The following is a 9,623-nucleotide window of genomic DNA, read 5'->3' as shown; positions in this document are numbered from 1 at the left end:
TTAATCCGCACCTTTCATAAAGGCCATCCTGACCATCTTGCTGTCTATTGTTCCGCTGGCCAGGTCAGCATTGGCTGCGCCGGCTTAGTTTAATTTTGCGAACGCCGCTTGATTGACAGCCACATGCCACTGGACATGAATGACCCTATAGGTTCTGTGGACAAGGCCAAATCCCGCATTTAAAGAGCAGTTAAATGTATTTCAATTATCTTGGAAGCATGTGTATTTAGTTTATTTGAAAATATTTGTTAAGTTTTTAACGATTGATATTTTGTGTTTAAGAAACAATTATTATTATAATACATTTTGTGAGTCTGCAGGTTAAGACTTTGACCAGAAGTATTTATATTTATTTAGTCTCACGATTAGATGGGCCCCACGGCAACAGCAGATGAGAACCGACCGCTGGGGAAATGGGATAGAATATAGCAGGCCGGACCAGTTTGCACTTGGGGCCTCGACCGTCACAGCGCCGAAATAGCTCAGTTGGGAGAGCGTTAGACTGAAGATCTAAAGGTCCCCGGTTCAATCCCGGGTTTCGGCAACACTAATTTTTTTTGGGTTTTTTATTTTTATATTTTAATGCATTGGCTTTCTTTTCACATCTTGTAAAAGATAAGCAATATTCCTATACCGCTTAAAGAAATTCACTTAAAACTAAAAAGACATAATAACACTTGTAGTTTTGTTCTAGAAGTTATTATAAATATTTTAAGATGATAAGATGATCATATTGGTTAAATTTGTGCTAAAACTGATAGAGTCTGAGCGAACTGGAGTCGAAATAAAAGTGCTAGCTAAAACAAACCAACGAAAGCTGTTAACTTAACATGTTTGATGAAAATTAGCCTTTCCCGACAGTCAAGTTGCATTTTAAAGCCCATTATTTGTTTTAAGCAAATACTACTACTCAAGCTGTGAATATCTGATTTGCTTCGAATACAAATATCTTTCGCCATTCAAGAAAACAAATAAAAAAAATTAAGTGTTGCCGAAACCCGGGATTGAACCGGGGACCTTTAGATCTTCAGTCTAACGCTCTCCCAACTGAGCTATTTCGGCTGTGATGGTGGGGGCGCCAAGTTCCGTGTAGTTCCGCTGGCTGTGTTCTGTCCCTTTTCCCCGGACTCGTGTTGCTGTTGCCACTGCCTTGTGTTGCTGCTGCTGCTGCTGTTGCTGTCGTGTTGTTTGGCTGTTGCTGTGGGGCTTATCTAATCGCGGGCATATTAAAAATAGAACCTTTTTGCCCGGGGCCGCCGTGCAGACAGAACTCCCGGAAAATGAGGCTCGGGGGCAAAGATTGAATCCAGCGCCTGCGCCGAAGCCATCAAAGTCAAATGCATTTCAAATGCAAAAAGCCGGCTCTTGGATTTAGCTGAAAGTCTCCCGTGGCTACACTAAAAGAAAAAATAGTTGGGGATGAACAAAATATTTTTTTAATACTTGATGGTGTATTTCCGTTAGCTGTATATCTTTATGGCAACTAATAAGCCTTTTGATTAATCCAAGCTAAGAGGACACATAAGAAATAACCTAAGAAATAACCTTACATTTTTTCATCAGCTGATTATTTAATAAAAAAGAATGATGTGTATAAAATATTTAGTTTTTTAAGTGATATAATAGACACGAAATTAAAACTACATAACTTTGACTTTTCGAAGTCGTAATAACATATATCTTATTATAATAATAAGTCATTCATATAAGATTTTATTGTTCCTTTTTATATATTTTGTTTAATTAAATATATCTAACTTATATATTTTGTTAGTATTACTTGTATAATATTTTATTGTTCGATATTATATTTTATTTTATTAAATATATCTATCTTAGGTATTTTCCCAGTGCTGCTGCCAAATCATGTTGGTTCCGCCACGATGGCACATGGCATCTAATGAACTATTGTGGGCGGGGTAGGCGTGGCATCTGGATGGGGCGTGGAGGGGGGTGTTGGGCTGGTGTCGCACACACACTCACACCAGCACACACACACACAACTTGGCTCGCTGGGCAACAAATCAGCCAGCGGAGAAAACCAGAAATGAAGCTGGGCCCCAAGCCCCAAGTTGTCGTTGTAAAAATGTTTGCCTGCACGCTTTCCAATGGTTGCTTGGATCTCTTGTGGTTGTTGGCATTTAGTTGTTGTAGCTAGTCGCTGCTGTTGTTCTTGTTGTTGTTGCTGTAGCTGGTCGTGCTTTGCGGTCGTTGCCCCGCTCTGACGTCACCGGTTCAATGGCAAAATGTGACCCAGATTGTCTGAGCTGCACAACTAAGCTACATGGCTATATGGCTGTGTGCGCGTTTTTGTTTGCCGTCTGTGTTGGCCACATTTCACCCGGCTCTTTAGAACGAAGAGCAGCGGGCCCAAAGAGCGAGGGTCGCTCTCTTAGCCAATTTGTAAGATAGAGCCTCACCGAGACGATGGGAGTGGATCCCCTGCCCTTGGCTGTAACCTCTCATGGCTTTTATTTTTTGGCCACGGCAACAGCAGCCTCAGCTTTCTATGCCCCAGGTGGGGTTAACCCTTCCCGATCCCGATCCCGAAACCGATCCCTGGCTCTTTCTTCGAAATGGGGACACACGATTCTCAGCACCAGCGGCTTCTCCTGCTGCCAAGTTTCCAGTGAGTCGGCTCGATTGCCTTTGTTGCCGTGTCTCCGTAATTATCGCTGGCCTGGCCAAGTCCCAAACCTCAAGTCGAACTCAAATTCAAGTCGCAAGGCACTCGAAGAAAGGTGGTATCTAAGTTCGAAAGTAATTTAAAGTATTGAAGTCGATCAAAAATCATGAGTCCTAATTCCCTGATAATTTGTTGATAAGCTATCGATGATGAATTACAATTTAACCGATCTCGCCTCGATAGCAAAGGGAATAATGATTTATCGTTAAAATTCTTTCTCTTAGTTATCGTTTTTTCCGTTTCATTTTCAGTCATTTTTTTCCAGTGCAGGCCAAGTCGGCCCCAGTCAAGAGTCCCAGGCCAAAGCAGTGTTGCGTGTAATTTGTTATTTTATTTTATTGTTATTATTACCGCATGCGACGTGCACTTTATTTTCATTACCAGTTGGGATTCTTTTCATGCATATGTAACTTCGTGTATGGGAGAGCATCTAATGTCATGCATCGGAATTGGAAAATGCTTTCATAGTTGCAGCATTTGTTGCTTTTGCTTTTGCTTTGCTGCCGCTTTTGTTGCACGTGTGAATGTTGCAGTTGTGCCCAACTGGGCGGAGTCCCTGGGTTTTACTTTTTTTGTGGAGCTGGCCCAGCACCTACTACCAGGCTAATTGGAAATGCATAAATGGTAATTGATGGCTATAAATAAAATGATGATATACCCAATTTGTTGTGAGTGCGCGCTCTCCGATGATAGGGATTCTGAACCATGTTAGATAATCGATGATGTAGAAATGGGAATAGGTGAGTCCCCCCGTGAGTGATTATTAACATGGTGAAGTTCGTTTTTGTACATTGTAATTTAATTTTCTAGGAAGCTAACCTATTTCACAAGGCTTTTTTCTTTTTAGCCTTGAGGAAATATTACTATTTTGTAGTGCTCACAAATTTAAAATTAAATGTATGTTTGCTTTAAAAATGTATTTCCGTATGTCATTTCAATGTATTTATTTATTTTCTTAAATTTAAATCATTAAGATTATTTCATGTGAATGTTTCGTTAGCAATGATTGAGTTTTTTACTATGGGTAATATGATTTTCCAGGAACCTAACCTATTTCCTGGGGCTATATCTTTTTTCCGCTTGTGAATCACTGTGACATTTATGTATTTTTAATTTGAACCTCGACCCATCGACTGAGTTTTCTTCGCTTCCCCTTTTCCAATGTGCTACAAATCAGCGGCAATCGGTACAAATTTGTGCAATTCATTAAAACGCTTTTGATTTGATATTGGCTGTGCTGAGCAATTAATTGCGCTTTTAACGATTCTCGCTCCCTGTCTCGCCCACCCAGAGCTCCCTCTCCCTCCCTCTCTTTCGCACATTCGTAAGCCGACTTCAATAGCTCTCTATATAAATCCGGGATTTTCATGGGGAAAAAGAGATATGGAATAGAGAGACAGAGCGAGAGAGAGAGAGAGAGGGAAGAGAGCGATGCCGGTTGGGGGCCAGTTTGGGTTTGCAGGCCTCGCACGAAATTAACAATATTTATATAAACAAGTTATAAACAATGTTTGCCTAAACAGTGACAAACACACCAACACAAACAGCCGCAAACCAGTTGATCTCTCAATATCGCCCCTCTCCCTCCTAGCGATGTGCCCCGTCTCTTTCTCACATTACATGAACGACGGATGCATGAGTAGCATACACTTCCGCATTTCTGAGGCCAGTTGCATTGCATTCTCTTCTCTCCTGTTGCCATCTCTTTCGCCCGGCCTATAGCCCTCTCTTTCTTTCCTCTTTATCACTCTCTTACAAGCCGATAATCACACTGTGACTCTCTTGCAGGCCAGTAATTACTCTTTGGGTGTCAGCTGATTTTGTTTTGCTTGAACTTTTGCCGGTTTTTAGCCGCGATCTATGCACCCATCTCTTTCCAACCGCATATTGCGATCTCTTTCGCCCCAGCTCAGTTGTTTGGCTTGTTTGTTTTGGAGCGGCAAGCCAAGCTCCTTCATACATTAGCATGTCAGACTGGACTGATGGCGACCCTGCCCAATGTCAATCATTTCTCGGCCCTGTCGAGAGAAGCAGGCCAAAAAGGCGGAACTCGTTTGCCCAAAAACCCCACCCATCGCCCCCGAAATCCATTACAACGAGCTTAAATGCTTGTGTGTTGCCCTGTAATCTTTTGTGGCACGGTCACACTGACAATGAAAGTCAAAAAGAACCCACACTCTCAACCAAAAGCCGCCAAAAATAGGTATACTGAGAACAAAAGTCCAAGGTTTTAAACTGAACATGTAATTTTATCTGGAAATTTCTTTATATATCTCTATCTGAAAGTCTGCCAAGATATATTATAAATCATTAACTGGAATTCTATAAAACTATTATGAAACTTATCTAAAGTACGGCAAGGTATACCTTGTATATATGTATACATATATCTTAAACATTTTTTTTTAAACCAATATTGAAGGTATCCTAAAGTATTTAAATATATTTATTTTTATTCAGAATAAAAACGCTTTAGGCACTTTCTGAGGGATTTCGGGCTTTTTATAACGAAATTAATATACGTTTTGGGATTAAGGAACGTTGTAATCTTCTAGTGTGACTTTCATAGATAGTTTCTAACCCAGTTTTGGTATTATATTTTCCCGTGTAAAAGTTTGGGAGCCCAAAACGCACTCACACGCCGAACGTGAGCCTGCACAAGTATTGGTGGGGGGCCTAGCGAGCTGGGCTTTACTTGGTTACACCGCGGACGGGACGGGATGGCCTGGTCATTTCAGTCTTTTTGGGCCCGACTTACACACTTTGTACTTTGTATTTTGTATGCTGCATATGTGTGCCACTCGCTCTCACACACGGGCGGATATTTGGTTTTGGTTTTTCGGGAGGTGAATGGCCGCAACTGTCGTTGCCACTTTGGTAACACCGTGGCGCATTAAACGTAGCAGCGGTGGCGGCGGCGGACCAAAAACCAAAAGCCAAAGCCGCAACCTCGTCATCATCATCATCATCATGGAAACCATGGCGGATCCCATGGCTTTTTGGCAGACAAAAGGAAATTGGGGTGGTGAGGTGCAGGAGGATGACCACACGGCAAAAAATATGATAATTATTACAAGGATATGAAGTATGAAAATATATGGGATATGATATAGGGGATAGATCCCCCCAACTCGGATTAAAAAGAAAAAACAAAAAAATATTAATAGGGCATTACAATTAATATATGTATTTTATTCCATGTTTTTTATTTCTACTCTACAAATTTTGGTTTATATTCCATTCACAACCAAAACCACGGTACGAGATTTAGGAATATCGTAAAGCTTTTTGGGATGTAATAAGCTCAGTCTTTATATTTTTAAGAATATTACATTATAACTTTTTCTCGGTGTACGTAAAAATTGGAGGGCAGGTCAGGCAAAGTAATGTTTAATTTGCTTTGCATTTTGTTGGCCAAACTCCAGCAGTCTCGATGGCTCAGGCTGAGTTCCAAAACCTGGGAGCCCCAAAAAGACGGACTGAGTGACGTCTCCGCTGCTTCTGGCTCTTATTTCTGCTCTTGGCCCGAACGTAACTCACGCATTTTTATGGCCACACAAAAGTCTGGACCGATGTTTTAGCGTTTTCACTGGGTCTTCATTATACCCTTGCAAAGGGTATCACCGTACTTTCGATACCGCCCTGCTCCTTTTATTGGAATATATACATATATGTTGTTGGAATATATTTTTAAAAATATATAGTATTCGCGTGAAGGTATATGTGTCACGTATATCTTATTGATATTGAATTTATTACTAAACTATATGTCCATATTTGAGAATGTATTTATTTTGCTTTGTAAAATGAAAATGTACGAACCAATAAAAATAACATCATTTTGAGACAAACAGAATTATTTTTTCATTTTGAGAAGTGCCCCAAAATCTTGTTTTTCGTATTACTTTTGAACGGAGCATCCGAATTTAACAGTTGAGGTGTCATTCGACGCGTATTTTAAGTGAGAATACAACTAGGTTAATGCGGGGGGTGTTTATCCTCACCGGCCCAAACATATCAAGTTTTACAAATTTTCACTTCTACACTTTCACCAATCTTTCTCCCAAACTAATTGATTTTCTTAAAGTCTTGATATGCATTCGTTTTAGTTTTTGCAATACCTTTCGATTGATGTATCACTCGTAACCATTACTACTGTAGATTACTGTAGATTTTCATTTCTTCGTGTATATATAGTAGTCGCCTTCGCCCACCCTCCTGGTGCGCTTCGTCACTACGATATTAAAAAACAAAGAAATTAAGTTTGGCATTGAATATTTATTTTAAAAAAATTACAATTTCATTTTGTATATCATTCTTATTGAAATAAAATGTTAGTTAATCAATTAAAATGCAATAGACAAAATAGTTTTCATGTTTGGCTCTTTTATACTAAATCGGAGGGAGTGAATGGCGTGATTTGATTATCTTTATTTTAGTTTGATTTAATATGCCTTCCGCTCTCCAATTTTACATATGAGTGTGTATTGAGGGAAACTTTTACAATTTTAAGTTATTTTCTTAAATTTATTCTTGATTATTATGGGTGAGTTGAGTCTTCATAAGTAATCAACTACTGTGTACGAATTTGTATTTGTTGCATTGTTCCAGCAACTCTTTAACATTATCATCTACAAGGCTTATGTTTTTTTTAAGATTGTCCTCAACTTTAAAAATGACGCTTTCCGTCTTGTTCTTCAAATCAGTAACCCTATTAATTTCTTCTCTTACTCCGTTCACCACATCATCTATTAGCATCGCAGCTTTTCCAAATATTGGATACAATTTCTCAAAATAGTTGTTTAATTCGACCAATTCTTTTTCGGAAAAATAATCGTTAACTATCGATAGAATAGAACCCACCATCGCAAAACTATAAGAATCGAATTGCATTTGGGCGTGTAAACGACCTCTTTTCTCCAGTTCATCCTTATCAAAATATATAATTATGTTCTTGCACTTTGCACTAGCGTAGGCGAATTTTTGTTGCACCATTATGAGCTTTTCTATTGATTTCTGTGCTCGTTCTTTCCCTTGTAGACTTACGAAAAATAATCTGCCAATATAGCTACTCTGCTTTTGTAAGCGTTCGAAGACAGTTAATTTTGATATAACATCACTGACCCAATCGTAGATTTCGTGTGAAGATTGAAAATAACTATCGGCCGCTTCGTTTATCAAGTTGCGTATCTTTTCCATTCTGGAGATGGTTTCGTCAGTGTGATATTCCACCTTGAGTCCCAAATTAGTGTTTTTCAATTCCTTCCATTTAATGGAATTGTCCAGATCTCGATTATAAACTTGCAATATATTGGCACTTATTTCCAATTGTTCGTTAACATCGTATTTGACATTACAATCCCCGCGGGAAATCTCCAAGTACAACAAGAATATACAAAAGAACTTGGTCTTCATTTGTGTAAAATGAATTGAATCGTGCAAAAAACAATTACTTATACATGCACTTTCTTGAAAAGGAGTATGCAAACTGAAACACAATTAAAACACAGGCTAGCTTTATACTAAATGTTTATATATATTTCTGCGAAATTATTAATTTATATTTTTTCGGCGAAATTGCCCTATCTATCCTATTCATTTTTTAAGGTCATTATCATCATCTCGCAACATAGAACGATTTGATCATGCGGCATGTATTTCTTGGAAAACAGAATTTAAGTTCAACAAAACAAAAAAACCCTAACGATAAGGTCAATTAAAATCGTTCAATTATTAGGAAAAAAACCAAATTAAATAAATATATGAAATAAGCTTTACTAAAAAATAGTTCGAGTCCGCAAATACCATAATGGAATCTTGTGCGTGATAACTGGGTGAACATGCGGTACGCATTTCTTGGAAAACAGAATTTAACTGAATACCGATAGCTCAGTAGATATATAAAATCTTTTACTTGTGATGATGTAAATTAACTATATTGAAAAAAAACCATTTTTGGTATAATTTAAGATACTAATTTAGCATTATTCCACTTAAGCGGATTTGGCAAAAAATGAAACAAAATCGGTCAAGGAAATAGTTACTAAAATCACAAATGTGACAAGACTTTTGTTTCGGCATAAAAGGGTTGTTTTTGGTTTCAAAATTTAAAAAAAATTTGTTATAAGACATACATAAGTCATTGAAACAAATTTAATTTGATCTTTAAATATACATGTGTTAGAATAAGAAAAAGCCACTTGAAGTTCAAGATGCTAGGTGGGCCAACACTTTAGTGTATGCCTGTGTAAGTGTAACGTATATCTTATCGAACTCAATTTATAAATTATATCCAAGCTATGTGTCTACACAGAGAAAAAAAATACCAAAACTGGATATCAATCGGGTATTTTTTCATATCAATTTTGATCCCTTATGTTGCCATATCATATTCATATTTTCGAACATATGACATTGATATTTTCGAACATGTCAATTTGGTATTTTTCATACCAGATTGATATGAGCACATATCAAAGTTGTGACCAAATTGTGGTATTTTGTAATATCCAACTGATGTGCTTTCATATCAAACTGATATGCTTTTATTTCAAACTGATATACTTTTATATCAGATTGATATGTTTGTAATATCAATATTAATCACTTTTGTTTATACTTTTTTGAATCTTATAAACAAATAAATATTGAAAACCCATAAGATCGCTGTAAATATTTATTTTTTATATATTTCGGATCAATTATAAAAATTATTCCAGGACTTAGCATTAAATGACCGATCATTCTGTACTCGGATGCATCCTGTAGCTTTGCATCAGCGCCAGGAAGTCCTTCTTCTGTCCTCGATAGAAGCTTTCCAGCGAAGTGGTGAACGCCAACTTGCCCAGTTCAGCATCTTGGCCAGCCATTTGACTTTGTGTAGTGCAGTATGTGCTGTCATCCACCGAAGCGCACGTTAAAGTGTCCAAGAAATAAA

General features: G+C 37.9%; 2 non-coding genes across 2 annotated transcripts; one reads left to right on the top strand and one right to left on the bottom strand.

The window, feature by feature from the left end:
* The first annotated feature begins 471 nt into the window (after positions 1–471).
* On the top strand, positions 472–544 carry Trnaf-gaa. The gene has a single exon. It is a non-coding gene; the product is annotated as a tRNA-Phe (tRNA).
* A 445-nt stretch (positions 545–989) lies between these two features.
* Positions 990–1,062, bottom strand: Trnaf-gaa. The gene has a single exon. It is a non-coding gene; the product is annotated as a tRNA-Phe (tRNA).
* Positions 1,063–9,623: the final 8,561 nt, after the last annotated feature.

The sequence above is a fragment of the Drosophila subpulchrella genome, unplaced genomic scaffold (assembly GCF_014743375.2).
Source record: "Drosophila subpulchrella strain 33 F10 #4 breed RU33 unplaced genomic scaffold, RU_Dsub_v1.1 Primary Assembly Seq354, whole genome shotgun sequence".
NCBI lineage: Eukaryota > Metazoa > Arthropoda > Insecta > Diptera > Drosophilidae > Drosophila > Drosophila subpulchrella.
This window is presented reverse-complemented; position numbering and strand designations above follow the sequence as displayed.